Below are 19,356 nucleotides of genomic sequence, written 5' to 3' on the forward strand. Positions count from 1 at the left end.
CAAACAGTCTTTCCGGTCCATTCAGCCAGAAAGATCTGTTTGGACCTGGAAAGATGGGTATCAAACGGGGCCTAATATTTGTTGAAACGCATCTTAAGAGAAGTTATAATTATATATGTTAAAATGACTAATCAAGAAAATTACGCTGCTTAAAAAGGAAGTGATCAAATACATAGTCGACATGAGGATTTCGTGTTTGTAAATTAATCTGATGACAAGTATAATTCATAGTTTCAAAGGAAACGACATGATGTTTTGGTGTTTGGAATCAAAAAAGTTCGAGAAAGATTGATGAGATTTCAAAACGATTCATATTTGAATATTTTGGAGAAATACCGTATTTTGCAAACTAAAATTCTGTCTTCACTGCTTTTGAGCATCATATTCCTACCTTCTCGAGTGTGCATTATAGGCACATATTCCTTGAAGTATAATAAAATGAAATTTGACACATTCCTCTTTTTTTATGATATATGCAGACATATGTTCCATTTATTTTTTACATTTAGCTCATCAGTAAGAAAATATAAAACAAGCAAATCATAACTTGCAAAAATACACACAAGTTGAAGTAACTATTTAAACACAATCATATAGAAAAAAACTGAGAAAGCGTATTGCAATTAGCATATCTAGAACTAGAGTTTGATTAAACGTTCTTTCACTTTTTATTTGTAACAAGACTTTTGCATCCCTTTTTTTGCAACGGATAAGAATTAACTGAGAATATCAAAATTGAAGATACTCCTAATTATATGCAATTTATATGAATATTTTATGGTATTGAAATCTTTAGAATCAATTTAATATTCGCAAAAGAATTCGTCTAAAATGATGTCGTCTCTTGCTGAAACCTTCTACCTGCCAAGTCTATCGTTGTCTTTGTCTGCTGCTCTGCTCCCATGTTATCCACATATTTTTTTATGTGGCTCACATGAATGCGTCAAGGGGCACTTCCCTTTTGAGTTAGATGGGCCCAGAAGAGTGCATGATTATTGATATTTGATAATAATAATTTTGATCAGATGGCTAACATCGTGTACCTAAAAGGTGCTTAAACTTTGAGATATTAATATTTTATTAAAGGTGCCACTGAGAAAAAATTTGGCAAAAAGGATCGACTCATGTTGCTGGTTCACCTAAATTCTGGTGTCAACTTCCAAGTACAGTCTTGCCTTCTCATATGTACTTTATTTTTATTTTTATTTTTTGTGCCTTTTTTTGGCTCTTAGTTTGATTGATGATTGATGATTGATGCTTGTTTTCTATTTGTTTTAAAAATCTAATTTTTATTTTTTCCATTCTTTTTTTTTCTCTATAAGTTATTCGGTCTATACACTTTTTTCTGTATGTGCTTAGGTGTATTATGGTTGTTAGAGAAACTTCAAGAGGATTATGTTTTTGTCCACTACTTCTCCCTAAGTTTTTCTTACAAAAATCAAAGTAGAATGGCGTTTTAAATAGTCATTTTCATATTATTTTTTTATTCTTCAAGTTCTACATTTCTGGATAAGCTTAAACCATAATATTCAGTTTAAATCAAAAAACAATTATTTTATAAACATTGGCGAATAAGCATCTAAATGTCAATATTCCACAAGGAAAAGATTTAACCTCCATTAAAGCGCTAAAAGATGCCAATACAGTATGGTACTGTCACAAATGAAAGGCATTAAGTACAAAAAGACCATCTTTGATGCTAACAACTCTTTGAGAGTACAACAAATAGGTCTGACAACCGTGTTGTATTCGGGTTGACGGCTTGTGGGTTGGCGGATCAAATACACCAACACGGACACAACCCATTTAACTATACAGGTCACGGGTTGGCAGGTAACAAATATAAAATCATATATGACTAGTCAACCCATTTATTTATACAGATTCACTGGTTGGCGGGTTCGCGTGTCAGATTCCATAAATAAAATTGATAATTAAACATGAATAAATCCTCGATGTAATCATATCCGAATTTTAGAAACTTAAGTCTTTAACATCCAAATGAAAATTTAAAACATTCATAGAAATATGTTCAAACTAAAACATTAATACAAACATAGATAAATTTAAGTGCTAATATAATAGCCATAATTTTCAGTTTTTCTCCCAAGAAAACAAAGTTAAATCTCCAACACCATTTTCTTCTTTATGATGAACTTTAACCTTCAAATAGAAACAATATATAAGGTTAAAACACAATTAAGTAAAAATATAAAAATGTATAATTGTCATTAATAATAACTCACCAAACATCAACTTAAAGTTTATTAGAACTCGTAACCGCTGTTTTGTCTTCGGTAATGTTCATATTCATGACGCTTTGAGAGAGTTTATCAATATCAACATGGGTATCAACTGGATAAGAAAGATAAAAAAATCAATACAAAATAGTAGTTAATATAAGTAAATAATAGATTATAAAATACTACCTTTTTCTCCAAACAACCAATCGGAAGTCAATACTCAATCGCAGGTTGGATCACAACAAATTAATTCCCTAATGAGTTTGTCGTTCAGGTGCGACTCACATTTAGGCGTCGACGTCGTTCGATAACTTCAATGATTCAATCGTTTATGCTGCCGTTCTTCGTGAGTTTGTTCATCACAGAAGGGAGACTGGGATATGGTTTATTCGATTTTGTTTGTGAGATTATTTAGGGTAAACATGTTGCAAATCAACAAATGGTTACCTACAGGTCAAATGGTCAATAGTATAATACATTTAATATATATATATATATATATATATATATATATATATATATATATATATATATATATATATATATATATATATATATATATATATATATATAATTCTAAACGGGTTGGCGGGTCAACCCGTATATTTTTTGAGAAAACCATATATAATCTGTTTAATAAATGAGTTGACGGGTTGAAAAACTCAGCCCAAATCCATTTATCTCGGGTTGTGTCGCGGGTCGTGTCGAGAATTGTCAGGCCTAATGACATATAAATAATTTCTCCTTGCCAAAATTTTACATTAAGATGGAAAGCAAAAGAGCAACATGTTATGTCGCCGATATTTCCTCCAACTATCCAAAAACCAAAACATCAGTTGATCTAAGTGTTGACCTTCTTTAGATGAGGTTGGCCAAAAAGTTTAAATATGCCTCTTTCTTTGTTGAAATCAAGGAACACTTAAGTATGTCAAAAAAACATCCTTAAGCATGTCGTGTCTATTTTTTAAACCCAAGAGTTCTCTACAATGAACCATATGTTCTCTAAATGAGTCCAAGCATGCCATGTCACACATTGGGCATATCTCCCCAAACAAAAATAATGGAATCATGAAAAGGTATATAAGGATATACGATACTCTATTGGTGACATATATTTGCTAAAACTGTCTATAAGGATAACCCAAAAAAAAATCATGAGCACGTGGTGCTCGTACACACTCAAAAACCTTTTTTTGTCTAACATTTATATCGAATTGTGCTTCTATGGTTGTTTTAGACCATTTATTTTAAGATATTTCATGACCATACCATTTTGATAGTACTGATTTACTGAATATTTTTGTATTTTGCTGCCAAAATAACAAGACTGTTATGGCTCGTTTAACACTTATTGAATGTTTATATCTTGTTGTATAACTTGTAAAAATAAATTTCAACTCTTCTACTTCATGGTGTTAGGAACCTATATCTAAAACATTCTTAACAAATCGTTCCTTCTTTGGAAGGCTCTTTAAAAACCAAATATATTTTTTCATTTAATATAATCTTCTTCTAGTTAACAAAAATATCATCTTTTAAACCTGTTAAGTTATGGAGATTAGTCGTTACTAAAGGACCTAAGTTTGACGACGACAAAGGGAGTCCAATTAGTGCTCAATGTTTCAATTGAGCTACGTTCATAATATAATTACTTATTTGGAGAGTGTGATTTGTAATTCAACAATCCATTGGTATTTATGATTCAAAACAATCAAAGTGAAGAAACCTAAATGGAGAAATCGAAGAGATAATTGTGTGGAGTAGGCTAAGAGTGTGTTTAAAATGTGTTCTAATTGGGTCCAAATGGGGATCGGGTCCAAAAAAAAAAAACAATTTGGCATGTTTGATATTGCTTCTAAAGTATTGGACTCGGTCTCTGTGTTTCATCTGATTCGGCCCCCTCTTTAAAATTGAAGGATCAGGACTACATTGCACCAAAAACCCACCATTCTTTTTTTCCCTAATCTGATACACCTCCAACAAGGCAGTTGCGTCCTAGCATCCCACCACCTCGGTCCCTCCTATCGCATCCGATTTTTTTGTTCCTGTTTTTCTTGCTCCAATTTTGTTGATGTTGGTCAATTTTTTTCCGCATTCGATACCCACAACTACTTAGAATATGGAAAGTGTAGAATGGGTGACATATGATGGCATGATGGATAAAATGGGATAATGACTTAAATAGGTAAAAATGTTTCAAAAACGTACAAAAACCACCATTATTGGACCTCTTATTGGACTCAGATATGAAGTTTAACGTACTGAGCCCCATGGCTGAACATGCATCGTACTGAGCCCCATGGCTGAACATGCATCGTACACGATATTACGCTCGATGTACAAGCAGAATAATGGTGGTTCTAAGGGCAAGGGCCCGACTTGATGGCGCAGCGTGCACTCTCCGGTATTTCCGCACTTAGCATTTGGATACTTTGATATTTTACACAATGTAGTTATGTAATAGGGTTTTTGGAAAACAAATGTGGTTGATATTTCGAATTATTTAATGAAAAATTTTATGTGAAATTTGGGCTGTTACAAGTTTGTATCAGAGCCTTGGTTTGAGGGATTCGGGTACACTCTTGGGTGTGTCAGAACTCAAACTGAGGAAAATGGTAAACCCTTTTTTAAAAAGAAACCAAAAGTTAAGAATTTTCTTGAAAACGGTTTTTGTAAATAAAAGGGGAGAGTTCAATGCGCATAATCAGCCGAGCTCAGGTAAGGGTTCACAATGTACTAGCCATGCTATAGTTATATTTGGAAATTGATGTTGAATTGATTACTTTCTATGTGTATGCTAAAAAAGTTTTATATGTCTTGGATTGCATAGCCCTATAATGATGAATTCTGCCTTATTCATGTTCCTTGTTTGGTTGTGGTTTCAGGTAGAAGCTTATTTGACAATATATATGATTCTATTTGTATATAACTTGCATGACCTGTCCCTGAATCAATGTCAGACTCGGAAGATCTAAGGAGTTCAGTGAGGAGGAATCCCCTCGAATTCCTTATCTTTTTTTTTATCATGTGTTATTTTTCAGTTGAGGATGGTGATGATCACGAGGTTCAGGTTCAGGATCAGGATCAGGATTAGGTTCAAGCTCTAGTGCAGAGCCCATTAATGAGAGGTTGCACGATCTTATCGTGGCTGAGGTTACTCGTGGCATTCTTGATGCCACCCCGATGATCTTTGGTACTGTCAAGGAGGGTATCATGGAGATCATGGAGGAGCGGATCAGGTCTTTCCGATCCAATATTAATATAGGCTGGATTGGGGCCCGAGCTCCCTCGTTCCAAGAGTTTAAGGCATGTGGTGCGCCTGAGTTCTTTGAGGTCATAGATCCCATCACTAGTCGACGCTTGGTGGCAAACATGGAGAATGACCATCGCATGAGCTTTTGACCTGAGGCGGAAAAGGTGGGGTTCACATCTTGCATGTTGAGGGCCCGAGGACGAGACTGGTAGGAGGAGGTTACCCACGAGGTGGGATCAGCGAATGTGGTTGAGATGACTTGGGAGGAGGCTTGATCAGGAGTTTGCACCGGTCATTGAGGTGCAACGTTTGGTGAGCGAGTTTCAGGATCTACAACAGACTACAGAGACTATGGCGGAAATCACCGCTAAGTTTCGAGAGAGAGCACTATTGGTCCTGCATTACGCTGCAGATGAGGAAATGAAGAAGACGAGGTATCATTTCATGCTGAGGGATGATATTCGTGAGTTTGTGAGCTTTTCGGGGTGCAAGACCCTGAATGACATGGTGGAGAAGGCCCGGGAACAGGAAATGGAGTTGGAGATCCCAACAAAGCAGAAGCCGGAGCAGGTTCAGACATTAGTGAGTCTGGCTAAGAAGCCTAAGGTCTTCGATCCTCCCAGCAGGGGACAGTATGGCCGTGAGCAATGTGCCAAGTGCGGTAAGCTACATAGCGAAGCATGTCGAGCAACAGGCTCGACATGTTATGCATGTGGCCAGTCGGGCTACGTGAACAGGGATTGCCCCAAGAAGGGCTTGATTTGTTTCCACTGCAACCAGAACGGTCATAAAAGTCCGATTGTACGATGTTGGTTAGAGGAGGAGGAGCAGTGGTGGCACCTGTGCTTGTCACAATAAGGATATGGATGGCCGCCCAGTCAAGCCAGAAGCTCATGCGGTGAAGAGATGATCATTTTAGCTGACTATAGAGAAGGCCCGAGCAGTGCCAGACGTCCTGACCGCTATGTGATCTATTTCTGTCTTATTTATTTTATTGTTTATGCTTATATGGTTATGATCTTGTGTAGGGAACTTTTTGGTCAATGGCTTGTCAGCTCATATTCTTTTTGATTCGTGGGCTACTCAATCATTTGTATGTCTTGCACTTAACAAGAAGTTTCAAGATGCTCCAGGGACTTTGGATTCCCCACTTGAGGTTGAGATTGCTGATGATCGTACCATGAGCACTGCGAGGGTATTTCGGAGGAGTGTGTTGAATATGTTCGGGGAGAGGTTTCTTATTGATTTGGTTTCGATTCCTTTAAGAGGATTGAAGGTGATCATCAGGATGGGTTGGTTGGGGCCCAATGGGGCCATGATAGATTGCGAGCGTCAACTAGTGAGGGTTCGAACCCCAAGTGGGGGAGAATTAGTTATCCATGGAGTAAGATCCTCGCATGGGCCAACTCTCTATTCGGCCGCGAGGGATAGGAGACTCCTTTAGTAGGGTTGTTCTGGGTTTTTAGCTTATGTCTCGGATACGAGGGTGAAGGTAACGTCAGAGATGAGCACGGTACCTATTGTGCGATATTTTTCTGTACGTATTCCAGAGGAGTTACCTAGGGTGCCTCCCAAGAGGAAAGTGGATTTTCGTGTCGATTTGGTTCCTGGTGCGACTCTGATAGCCAAGGTGTCATATCTTCTAGCTCCGCATGAGATGCATGAGTTGTCTACGTAGCTTCAGGAGTTGCTAGACAGGGGATTAATTCGTCCGAGCAGTTCCATGTGAGGAGCACCGATCGTGTTCCTAAAATAGAAGGATGGGTCATACAGGATGCGTATTGATTATCGGGAGTTGCACAAGCTAATGGTGAAGAACTATGATCCGCTTCCTAGGATTGATGATTTATTTGATCAACTTCACGGTGCATCTTGATTTTCCAAGATTGATCTTCGGTTAGGGTATCATCAGATGAGAATCAGGGATGAAGACATACCAAAGATGGCGTTCAGAACTCGTTATGGTCATTATAAGTTTGTGGTGATGCCATTTGGGCTCACCAATGCTCTAACAACGTTCATGGATCTCTTGAACTGTGTTTGCAGAACGATGTTGGATCGGTCTATGATTGTTTTCATTCATGATATTTTGGTCTATTCTAAGACCAAGGAGCAGCACGAGTAGAATTTGAGGGAGGTGATGGAGACCTTGAGGAGGGAGAGGCTTTATGCCAAAATTCTCCAAATGCGAGTTTTGGTTGCGTAAGGTGTAGTTTCCGGGGCACATCATCAACCAAGAAGGTATTTTGGTAGATCCAGCCAAGATTAAGGCGGTAATGCGTTTGGAGGTTCTGAAGAACGCATCCGAGATCCGGAGTTTCTTGGGTCTAGCAGGGTACTATCGAAGGTTCATCCAAGATTTCTCCAAGATTGTCATACCTTTGACCCGTTTGACCAAGAAAAGTGTGACCTTTTGGTGGGTTCCATATCAGCAATTGGCTTTCGAGACCCTGTGCCAGAAATTATGTGAGCCCCTGATTGTAGCGCTACCCGAGAGATTGTACGATTTTGTAGTGTATTGTGACACTTCTATTTCGGGTTTGGGAGTTGTTCTGATGTAGAGGAGGCATGTGATTGCTTACGCTTCGAGGCAGCTGAAGCCTCATGAGGCGAATTAGCCCACACATGACTTGGAATTGGGTGTGGTAGTGTTTTCCCTCAAGATTTGGAGGCATTATTTATATGGGGTCCGAAGCACCATTTTCGGCGATCACAAGAGTTTGAAATATTTGATGGATCAGCAAAATCTGAATATGAGATAGAGGAGATGGTTAGATGTGGTATATGATTATGACTATGAGATTCTGTATCATCCCAGGAAGGCCAATGTGGAGGCCGATGCCTTGAGTTGCAAGGCAACTAGTGTTACGATCCGAGACGTTTGTTTGAGGATGACAGTCACCTCACCATTGATGGATATCATCAAAGGAGCATAGGTGGAGGGTTTGAAAAAGGAGAACTGGAAGATTGAGCAGATTCGAGGACTGATTCCATTGTTTGTTCAAGACAGTCGGGGGTTATTGACTCAGTGTGGTAGAGTTTGGGTTCCGGAATTTGGGGGAGTGAGGCAAAAGACTTGGAGGAGGCGCACAATTCAAAGTTTTCTATTCATCTGAGGGCCATGAAGATGTACCAAGACCTAAGATTGAGCTATTGGTGGCCGTGCATGAAGCGGGAGGTTGCGTGGTTTGTTGAGCGGTGTTTGACATGTAAGAAGGTCAAAGATGAACATCAGAGGCATCATGGCAAGGTTCAACCGCTACCTATTCCCATGTGGAAATGGGAAGAGATCACCATGGATTTTATCACAAAATTACCTAGGACAGCGTGAGGTGTGTATTCCATTTGGGTTATTGTGGACAAGTTGATTAAAAGTGCACATTTTATTCCAATTTCTGAGAGTATCTCTGTTGAGAAATTAGCAGATATTTACGTGCAAGAGGTGGTGATCAGGCACAGGGTGCCGGTATCTGTGGTCTCGGACTATGATGTTTGTTTTGACCTCAAGATGCTCGAGGATATGCTTCAGGCATGTGTATTGGATTTCGGTGGGAGTTAGGATACTTACCTTCCGCTAGCAGAATTATCATATAACAATAGTTATCATGCTAGTATTGACCGACACCCGCTTGAGAAGTTGTATGGCCGGAGGTGTAGGACTCCAGTACGTGATAGACTGAGGGTTGCACAAAGCCAGAAGAAAATCTATGCTAACCGGCATTGATCAGATCTCGAGTTCCAAGTGGGAGATTATGTGTTGCTGAAGGTGTCACCTTGGAAAGGTGTCATCTGGTTTCGGAAGAGGGGCAAGCTGGGGTCCCGATTCATTGGTCCATTTAGGATTTCTACCCGAGTTGGCAGGGTTGCTTATCTTGGATCTTCTAGACGAGCTCAGTTGGATCCATAACACCTTTCATCTGTCTCAGATCCGAAAGTGTGTTGCAGACGAGGCTGCAGTCATTTCTCTGGATGATATTCAGGTGGATAGGAGCCTGAATTATGTGGATAAGCACATTGCAGTTTTGGATAGAAAAACTAAAGCTCTTCATAACAAGGTGGTGAAGCTAGTGAAGGTACAGTGGCATCATTGGAAAGGATCCAAATGGACTTGGGAGACAGATGACGTGATGCGAGAGCATTACCCGGATCTATTCGCGGCAGTGGACTTCAAGGACGAAGTCTAGTTCAAGTGGGTAAGAGTTGTAACACTCCAATCCAGGTATTCCATTGTCTACCTTCAAGTAATTTCATTTTGGCAGAAAGGCCCCTTTGGTATGTTGGGTGCTCATTTGGTACGCTTAGCGTACACGAGTGTTGCACATCGGGTGGCTAAGGCTTGTACGCTGGGCGTACTAGAAGGTACAGTGGGCGTACGTGGCGGGTGGTTAAAACCCTAATTTCTTGTCTTGCACCCTATTTAAACAACCTTATATCTTTTATACCAAACCCTAATCAGCCTCCATAGACTCATTTCGTCCCTCAACCCCATATTTTCATGAGAGTGTGATCCTTGAGCTTAAAGAGTGTTTTGGTGTCCATTTTAGAGAGCATTCAAGAAGGAGAAGGTGGTGATCAAGTCTTGGGTCACTGAGCTTCTAGATCATGCATCTAGTTCAGCTTGAGGAACTTCTGGAGGTATAAAGTCATAACCTTGTCATCTCTTTTGTTAGTTTGAGCTAGGGTTCTGTTATAAAGTCCCTTTTTGGTTCATAGACACTCTCTTGTTAGTTAAGAAATTCCATAGACTAGGATTGTTAGATCTAAGCTCTTAGAGCATGCTTGATGCATAAAGGTACCATCTTGAAGGTTGTTTTGATACCATGCATGAGTTTGAGGTATTAATGGGAAGAATGAAGTATTGGGGATCCTTATGGAATGCAAGGACATAAAGTTGCCAACTTTATGCCCTAGGACATCTTAATGGACTCATATCTAAAGTTTAACCTTGAAATCCCAAGTATTAAGCACTTACTGGTCGTTTCTGCATATTCTACTTGTACGCCGGGCGTAATATCATGTACGCTGCGTGTACAGCCAAGGGGCTCAGTACGCTAAGCGTATTGGAGTGGTACACTGGTCGTACACACCCCATATGGGTTTGGGCTTCGTGTGGGCTTGTAAGCTTTTTGGGCGTTATTCAGTTTTGGGCATGGTCCCATTTGGAGTTAGTGGTCAGTTATTCTGATTTGGGCCATAGTTGTTTTGGTTTGGCCTTATTGGGTGATAGATTATTTTATTAGTTTATTTTTAGATTTTTAGATCTTTTTATCATTAATGCATTGTAATTTATTTATTTTTTCTTTAGTATGGATCATACCAGGTGCTTGTTATGTTGCATGAGATATTTTGTAGGTTTTTCGGTGCTTGTTGCGGTTGCGGGTTGATTGGAGACGGGCTTAGTGGGCTCCCGAGACATTATTGGGCTTAGTGGAATCAAAGAAGAAGAATTGGGCTTTGAAAGTTATTGACTTGGATTATTTGGGCTTGTGAAGATGGATCATAAAATTCTAATTTTGGGCTTGGAGCATCCATTTAGTGGCTAAATGATGATTGGTGGATTCAAATTACCTGGCCAAGGGGGGACCAAAGGAATCTTTGGTAGTGGAAGGGTGGAGTAGTGGCTTGGTGGACCAATAGCAACACATCAACATTTGCGCGGGTGGAATTTTCGTCACGCGGGTACCCGCGCAACTGCCCGGTTTGGGCATTTTGGTCATTTGGCTCACCATAACGCTTGGGGATCAGATCTAGTGGCTCATTCACGTTTTTCCACCATTGGAGACCTACAAGAGGCGATTTTGGGAGCTAGAAATCATTTCCTTTCATCTTTCCAAATCTTAGGTAGTTTCTTTATGCAATTAGATTATTGTTCTTGTTACTTTGTTGCCATGAGTGGCTAATACTCTTATTTGATTGACTTTGGCTGAAAACCAATGAATGTTTGTGGGTTTTGAAGGATTTATGTTGATTATCAATTTATTCCATGTTTATGATTCTAGTTTGCAATTCTTATGCTTATTTGATGCTTTGATCATGAGCTTAGTATTTGATTGAGCAATGGTTGATTTATTTCATTGATTTTGCATTGGATCATTGAATTTATCTAGAACAAAGGCTTTATGATGGTAGAAATCATCTCTAGCTGATGAATCATATCTCCTTTATGGACGTGTAAGCATTTGACATCCTCTAGGAATTGGGGATTCCTTCATTCTTAAGGCTAATTGATTTCTTGGGATTAATTGCTTCAATTGACCCTTGATCTTAATTAAGAAGGTGTGTTGTGGGCTTCCCCAACCTCCATACTACCTATGAGGAATCTTGGCATATCATGCTTCATGATTGCTATAACCAATTTGGGATGAAGGATAAGCTTTGTATTAGATCCTAATGATATACACACAAATATTCATTGTATTGAATTGCCTTAGTTAACCAATTATTTCCAACCTTTGAGCATCTCATCAACTTGCTTAATTGCAAGGTTTTTAGTTATTCAAGTATTTTAGTTTTCAAGTAAAAAAAACCCCCTTTTTTGTTTAATTGTAGTTAATTAGTTTAATTTCACTAGTTCTATTGAATTGCATTGGTGATTGAATACAACCATTTCCCCGATGATCGATACCCCTTTTTACCATTATATTACGTTTATTTAGCAATCAAAGGGTGTAATTTGCTTGGTGGGCTTGACATCCCACCAAGTTTTGGCGCCGTTGCCGGGGATCGAACCCGGGTCACCCGCATGACAGGCGGGAATACTTACCAGTATACTACAACGATAGGCGTGACAGGCGGGCCACCAAGTTTTGGTTTGGCCTTATTGGGCCACGTGGTCCATTAATAAACTTTATCTTGGATCCTAGGCCCATTAGTAAAGGAAAGAGTTTTGGGCCACCATGTAAGGACTTAGGCTTAGGTTTTTGGACTCTTTGACTAAGCTGAGTTATAATCCTAATTTAGGTTTATTTGTACCATTGCTCAATGTGAGGTTTCAGAGTAACAGGTGAGCAACTATTGTGTTCAACACATTGAGGTGAGTCTTCTCACTACACCCATGGGTCGAAGGCACCAAAGCCGGCCCATTATTTGATGTGACATGTTTAGTAGTTGAGTATGTAATGGTTTGCTAATTGATGTATGTAATGCCCGTGTTTCTAGAGTAGGCATTAATATTGATGTAGTAGTCTAGGTTAACATTTGTAACTCATTTTGAAATAATAGAAATGTATTATTGAGTATTATGTGTTTTATGCTTAATTGTGTGGCTTAAATGAATTAAGAATAAAAATAAGCGTAATAATAAAATATTAGATAACTTGTAGTGGTCGTTACAAGGGTTCCGAATATTTAAAGAATGCCGAAATCCGAGTTATGACGAAGAAGTTATGACCTGTCGAAGTTTCGCGACAAAACCGGCACGACACTGTGTGACGTAATTAGTGAATTTATGATAGAGTGATATTTAGCCTTAGTGATCTAAAGGAAATTCGTAGAATACGCTAAACCGAGAGCGTGCATAAAAAGAACGTCTAAATTTGACTTCGTATGAGGAAGTTATATTTTTTCAAAGTTTCGACTTAGCAGTATGCAGTCCAAAGTTCGAATATGAGATCGAGTGATTTCTAGCCGAAACAATCTAAATGAGAATCGAAGATCTTGTCGATATAAATGCAACGATAAAAAGAAAAACGAAAACGGACGTCAGATGAAGAAGTTATGAATTTGTAATGGAGTTTTCCTGTCCCGGCCTACTAAAAATAATATAATAAAAGTTAAAATCAAAATTAGCCAACGAAGACTAAACGCGAGTTGTAGAGCATAATCTCACCTACGCGTACATATAAAGAACGTCGAAAACGGAGCTCGTATACGAAAGATATAAATTTCTAAAGTTCGGAGCGCGAACTTCCACCTGCGTCAGAGCTCACGATGTGAGCGAAGTGTTCACAACGTGAGCATGTGATGGACACCTTCCAGGGCAAGTGGCCATGACGAACGTAGTGACCTATCAAGCTCATGATGTGTGCATGGTTTTTCAGCCTCCTATAGATAGAAAGCGAGGCCCACCATTTAGGGTTGCCAATTTCTTTCCTCTCACTCCTTATTCCCTCAATTTACGTGCAAGTGATACCCCTGAAGCCCCGGTATCATCCCGACACCCGAAGCAAGTCCCGAAGCACCGAAGATCCCGAGAAGAAAAGAGTTTTCGAGCCGAAGATCTGCCCGCGAGAAACCTGGTGTGTGAAGATATCCCGGTTTCATGGAAGAGTTACTACTTGAAGAGCCGTAGTGCTGCCCAATAATTGTCTTATCACGTGAGTGCATAGTCCCTTTCATATACACGATTATTAATACAAGTATTGTTGTATGTATTAAGTGTATGTTTTGAGTGAGGGTATCTTCCCTTTTCTTGTAACACATAACTATGAAGTATCTCATCTAGAATACGTGCTATGTGTATGTATATATATATATATATATATATATATATATATATATATATATATGATCTATTTATTTGAAATGTGTATTGAATGAGTATCTCATCAATTTTTAAGTTATATATGAATGTATGTCTATATATTGTTATCTACAAAATGTGTTGAGTTAGAACATGGGTAGAGAGTTGACGTGTGATAAATTTATGAGAGGCCTCATTGTTGTTGTTGATTCAGTCATCTAGTGGAGTTTAGATGACGACCACAGACTTTTCTAGACAGTCTAGTGGAACGCTGGCATGCTTGCCACTTGTAGGTGTTAATGAACTTGGGTGTTCATTTGTTGTACTCCATCCCCGCATGGTTGCCTTGTTTGACATATATTGCTGAGGAAACCCCAAAGCATGTGTTGTCGCCCCGATGAAAATCCTTAGACTAGGTCCCTTGTGATAGTTGTTTTAGGGACATAAAGTGAGGATAATGAGAATGGGTAATTGGGTTATTGTTGTTTGATGAAATTAATAAATTTATTTATTGTGAGTTGAAATCCCTATATGCTCACCAGGCTCCCAAGCCCGACCCACTCAGTTTTCTTTGTATTACAGGTAGTGGCGCGAGAGCATAAGTTGGACGATTTATCAAGATATTTTGATTATTGGCATGTAGTGTATATAACTGTTGTAAGGCTTATAATGTGCCATTTTTACTTTTATCTGTATCGGAACATGACATCCCGAGTTTTGTTATATAATGAAAATACATTTCTTTAAGAAATGCTTTGGTAAATCTTATTTTATCATATTTCGGTTTGGGAACAAATTCCGCAACTCTTTTAATCAAAGGATTACTCTGAAATTATTTTAAAAGCATAAACTAAACCGGTCTTTTCTGGCTGTGAATTTAGGGATGTCACAACGTATGTGTAGATTTATGTGAAGATCATGGGGGGAGCCCATGACACTTGCCAAAACCATGGGGGGAGCCCATGGCTCGGGGATACAAGACCATGGGGGTAGCCCATGGCATTCCAAATGGAGACCATGGAGAGAGTCTATAGCAAACTTATATATATATATATATATATATATATATATATATATATATATATGTGTGTGTGTGTGTGTGTGTGTATGCATGGCGTTATGTGGTTATGTGTTTCATGTGTTTTGGGAAACTCACTAAGTGTGTGCTTACAGTTTTGTTGGGTGTTTCAGGTACTTTTGGTTCTAAGGGAAAGGGCCCGACTTGATGGCGCAGCGTGCACTCTCCAGTATTTCCGCACTTAGCATTTGGATACTCTAATCTTTTTGACAATGTAGTTATATAATAGGATTTTTGGAAAACAAATGTGGTTGATATTTCGAATTATTTAATGCAAAATTTTCTGTGAAATATGGGCTGTTACATAACATGGTATTATTGGTGATTTTAGTGTCACCTGTTCATTCTGTTGTAATGGAATTTTCATATTACCATTCCAGTTCAGGTCTTGTTTTCGGTTTAAAAAATGGCAAGGGCCAACAGGGTAAATGGTGTTCCTGGCCGGCTCATGAAACAAATACCGACCCGGGTAAAAGAACATCGACCAAAACAATAGTCGTTTCCAGAAAAGAACAAAAAGATCTAACCAATATACATAAGTGCAAGGACTTTATAAAAAGAACATATTCCAAGAAAACCATCAAGTACATATAACATTAATAAACAAATGAAAGGTAGTATAAAGCAAATAACTGTTTCTACCTAGACCATGCAAGAAATTGAGTAGAACCTCGCATTAACCAATATTTGGTCACCTATAAAAAGCAAATCCTCCTAAAAGGAAAGGGGTGAGTTTTTATCTGAGGAGAACTCTAGCAATTTTGTTATATTTTCTAATCAAAATCTAACTCAGGCATCAGAGAGCAATACCGGGGTCCATCGCTTGGTATCGCTTTCTAACCTAGTGTTGCCCATATTTGCAACGTGCTTTCCAGATTGCACATTAGACGAGGATCATCTCATTCAACCAACAAGCATCCATGAGGTGACCTAGCAACATTGGCGTCATCTGTGTTGTCATACTGAGCGATGCATCAATTAAATTGAATATCAAGCTTCATGAGAAATTCAAATAAGAATAGAAAAACTAACATCATCAAAGCTATTAATAAAAGCCAAAACAAAATGTCACAAAGGCAAACTAGTTCACACACTGAAGCAAATGATGTAACAAGTTTACACAACTTGTTCAGGACATAACAAAGCCATAAATGACCATCACAAGGAGGAGAGACAATCTTAATACATGGTTGCATCAATGATGTGTATATCCATAAAATGTAATATGACATCAGTAGCTTGGCAAAAAGAATGCACACACATTTTTTCTCAAAGTTACTATTGGAAATGAAGAAAGAACTCATACAACCAAATTCACACTTAACATTTTCACTAGACACTCGGTGTGGCCTTTAGGAATAATATCGTTTCCATTAACACTATAAGACATCCGAACATATGCTGCAAACACCCAAACGATAGATTTCACAGTTATACAATCTCCGTCACCCTATAATATAATTTTATGAAGAAGCCCCGTGAAAAAACTCGAAGAAATTTCATCATGATACACAACCTAGTTAATCTTAATACATGGTCACATAAATGATGTGTACATCCGTAAAATGTAATATGACAGCGGTAGCTTGGCAAAACGAATGTACAAACAATTATTCTCCAATTTACTATAGGAAATGAAGAAAACTCAGACAACTAGATTCACACTTAACATTTTTCACTAGACACTCAGTGTGGCCTTTAGGAATAATATTGTTTCCATTAACACTACAAGACAACCACACATATGCTACAAACACCCAAATGATATATTTCACACTTATACAATCTCCATCAGCCTATAATAAAATTTTCTGAAGAATCCCCATGAAAAAACTCGAAGAAATTGCATCCATGATACACAACCTAGTTAATTTTAGAATCTCGATAGGATATTGGAAAATTTATAGTGAACCACTAATCATATTGTGATTAACATTCACAGAGGAAAAAGAGAACCCAGGAACCAAAGAACAATAGAAAAAGCGAGACAAAGAAGATATGATTATGGTAAAAAAACATACTAGGATCAAAGAATATGCATAGGACGAACATTACCAACCTCACTAAAGGAAAATTAAACAAGTTTGGTAAAAGAATATGTCGATGTTTATGCTTGCCAACCAATTGACATGGTCTGAGTGACAAGGAAAGTTATAGAACACAAACTAAATGTCAAACCGGTAGCGAGGCCAGCTTAACCAAAGAAAAGAGCTTACAAAAAAGGTAATAAATGACAAAGTAGAAAATTTTGTAAACATAGGGATAGTCCACGAGTATTTATTCCCATCATTGGTAGAAAATCCGGTCTTGGTAAAAAAGGGATGGGCAATGGAGAATGTGTGTTGATTTTACCAACCTAAACAAAGTCTGCCAGAAGTATTGTTATCCACTACCAGAGATGGACCAAAAGGTAGAATCGTTGGATGGGCATAAATGGAAAATCTTTTTCGATGCATATAAGGATATTACCAGATTTACATGCATAGGGGGGGGGGGATGAGGAGAAAACTTTACTTCATGCAGACATGGGTGATGGATTTTCTAGGTTATAAACAAAAAATTACATGTGGCGGAAAAGCACTTAAACCCTTAAGTTCACATGCAACCTAGAAAGAATCTATGTTTTCTTTATTGATAACAACTAACTATAAATATCAAGAAAACCCTAAGAGAGAGGCTATGAAATCGAAATTCATACATAAAATGCGGTTATATACCTTTTGATTATTATTGTAAATAATGAAAGTAGAATCCTTCTTCTAGATCTTGGAAAGCTAGCACAAAAGGAATGGATGCCTCTAATCGCTTGTACCCAAAACTCTAATAGCAAGAAGACTTGAGGAGAGAGGAGACTCATGAATTTGGCTATAGGAAAGCAAGTAATGGTGTGTGGAAACTATGGAGGTGTCCTATTTATACTTGTTTAAGGAAACTCCCATGGAGACCAAAGAGTTATTTGAATGATTAGTTCTAATTAACCTTAGAATTAAATCCAAATCAATTCTAATCAATCAATTAATCATAACTATTTCCAATCAATATATTAATCATACAATATTAATAAATCATATATTTCAATTTTCAATTAGTTTATTATTCAGATAAAAACTAAAACATTATCCTCTATCTCCAATTGTCATTCTAATTAGTTACTAGTTTTGAGGGTGACCAAAAAAGGAATTTACGTCTAATTCAAGAATATACCAATTTATTTATTGGCTTAGACACCTTAATCCAATAGTCTCTCACTTGGATAAGTTTGTAACTACAATTACAAGTATAGAGCTTGAAATAAATAGCAAAGAGTGCTTCCAAAGCCATTGCCGAACTTTCATTCAAATCAGTTTTTGGCCCTAAGATAAGCGATCTACTATTCCTTCATTCTTCAATATATCGTATGGACACGAGACATGGATCAGAATCAATCTCATTGTCCAAAATTATGTTTCTCGATTTCCCGATTTATAAAGACTTGATTGGACTTCAAATTGAACACATCAATTAGTCCTGGCTGGGCCCAACAATATATAGTCAACATCAAATCATCGAGGGGCCCAAGGATATCGCTTTTCCTGTTAGGACAAATGGAACGAGTTACTTTGACTATATAATCATACAATTCACACATCAAATTACACATGGAATAACCATTTATAACACCCAATTACAAGATGCGTTTGAGTAAACCAATGCACAACTAATCTGTAAAGTATGAACTATATATCTGTATTTAAGAATAAAAGATATTTTCGTCTTAGAATTACTCATGACAAGATCCATGAAGTAATATATAAGTGTGGGTTTATCCAATACTTAAAATCTCCTTTTTAAAGTACTCATGAATATTGTAGCAATTCTAATTGCAATGTCTTAACCTCAATCGATAATCTACAATCAATTCATGATAGTCTTAATTCAGTACTTATTTCCAAAAGTATGAAAGACTGTGGAATTTTGAATAATATTTAAATTAATCAGGGAAGTAAAACATGCAAAGTGAAACATAATAATAAATTAATTAACTATGACATTATACCCATTGATCATAAATAAATCTATATTATTGAATCATCATAACAATTATGAATTTATTCGTTTTATAATGTTTCAAGTAATCAACTAACCACTTGAATTAGATAACATTAGTCATGTAAACGTGCATACAATGCCACTCGATGGTCCTTCCTTTATGAATAGATCGATTAGAAATTAGTCCAATGATGCTCAATTCATAATTCTAAATTCTTATCGCTATCCAAGATGTGGTGGAATTCCAAGTTTACGTGCATTGATTTCTTGTGATACTGAGATTCTAAAGTCT

This window comes from Lactuca serriola, chromosome 4 (assembly GCF_051521515.1).
Source record: "Lactuca serriola cultivar US96UC23 chromosome 4, Lser_US96UC23_V15, whole genome shotgun sequence".
Taxonomy (NCBI): Eukaryota; Viridiplantae; Streptophyta; class Magnoliopsida; order Asterales; family Asteraceae; genus Lactuca; species Lactuca serriola.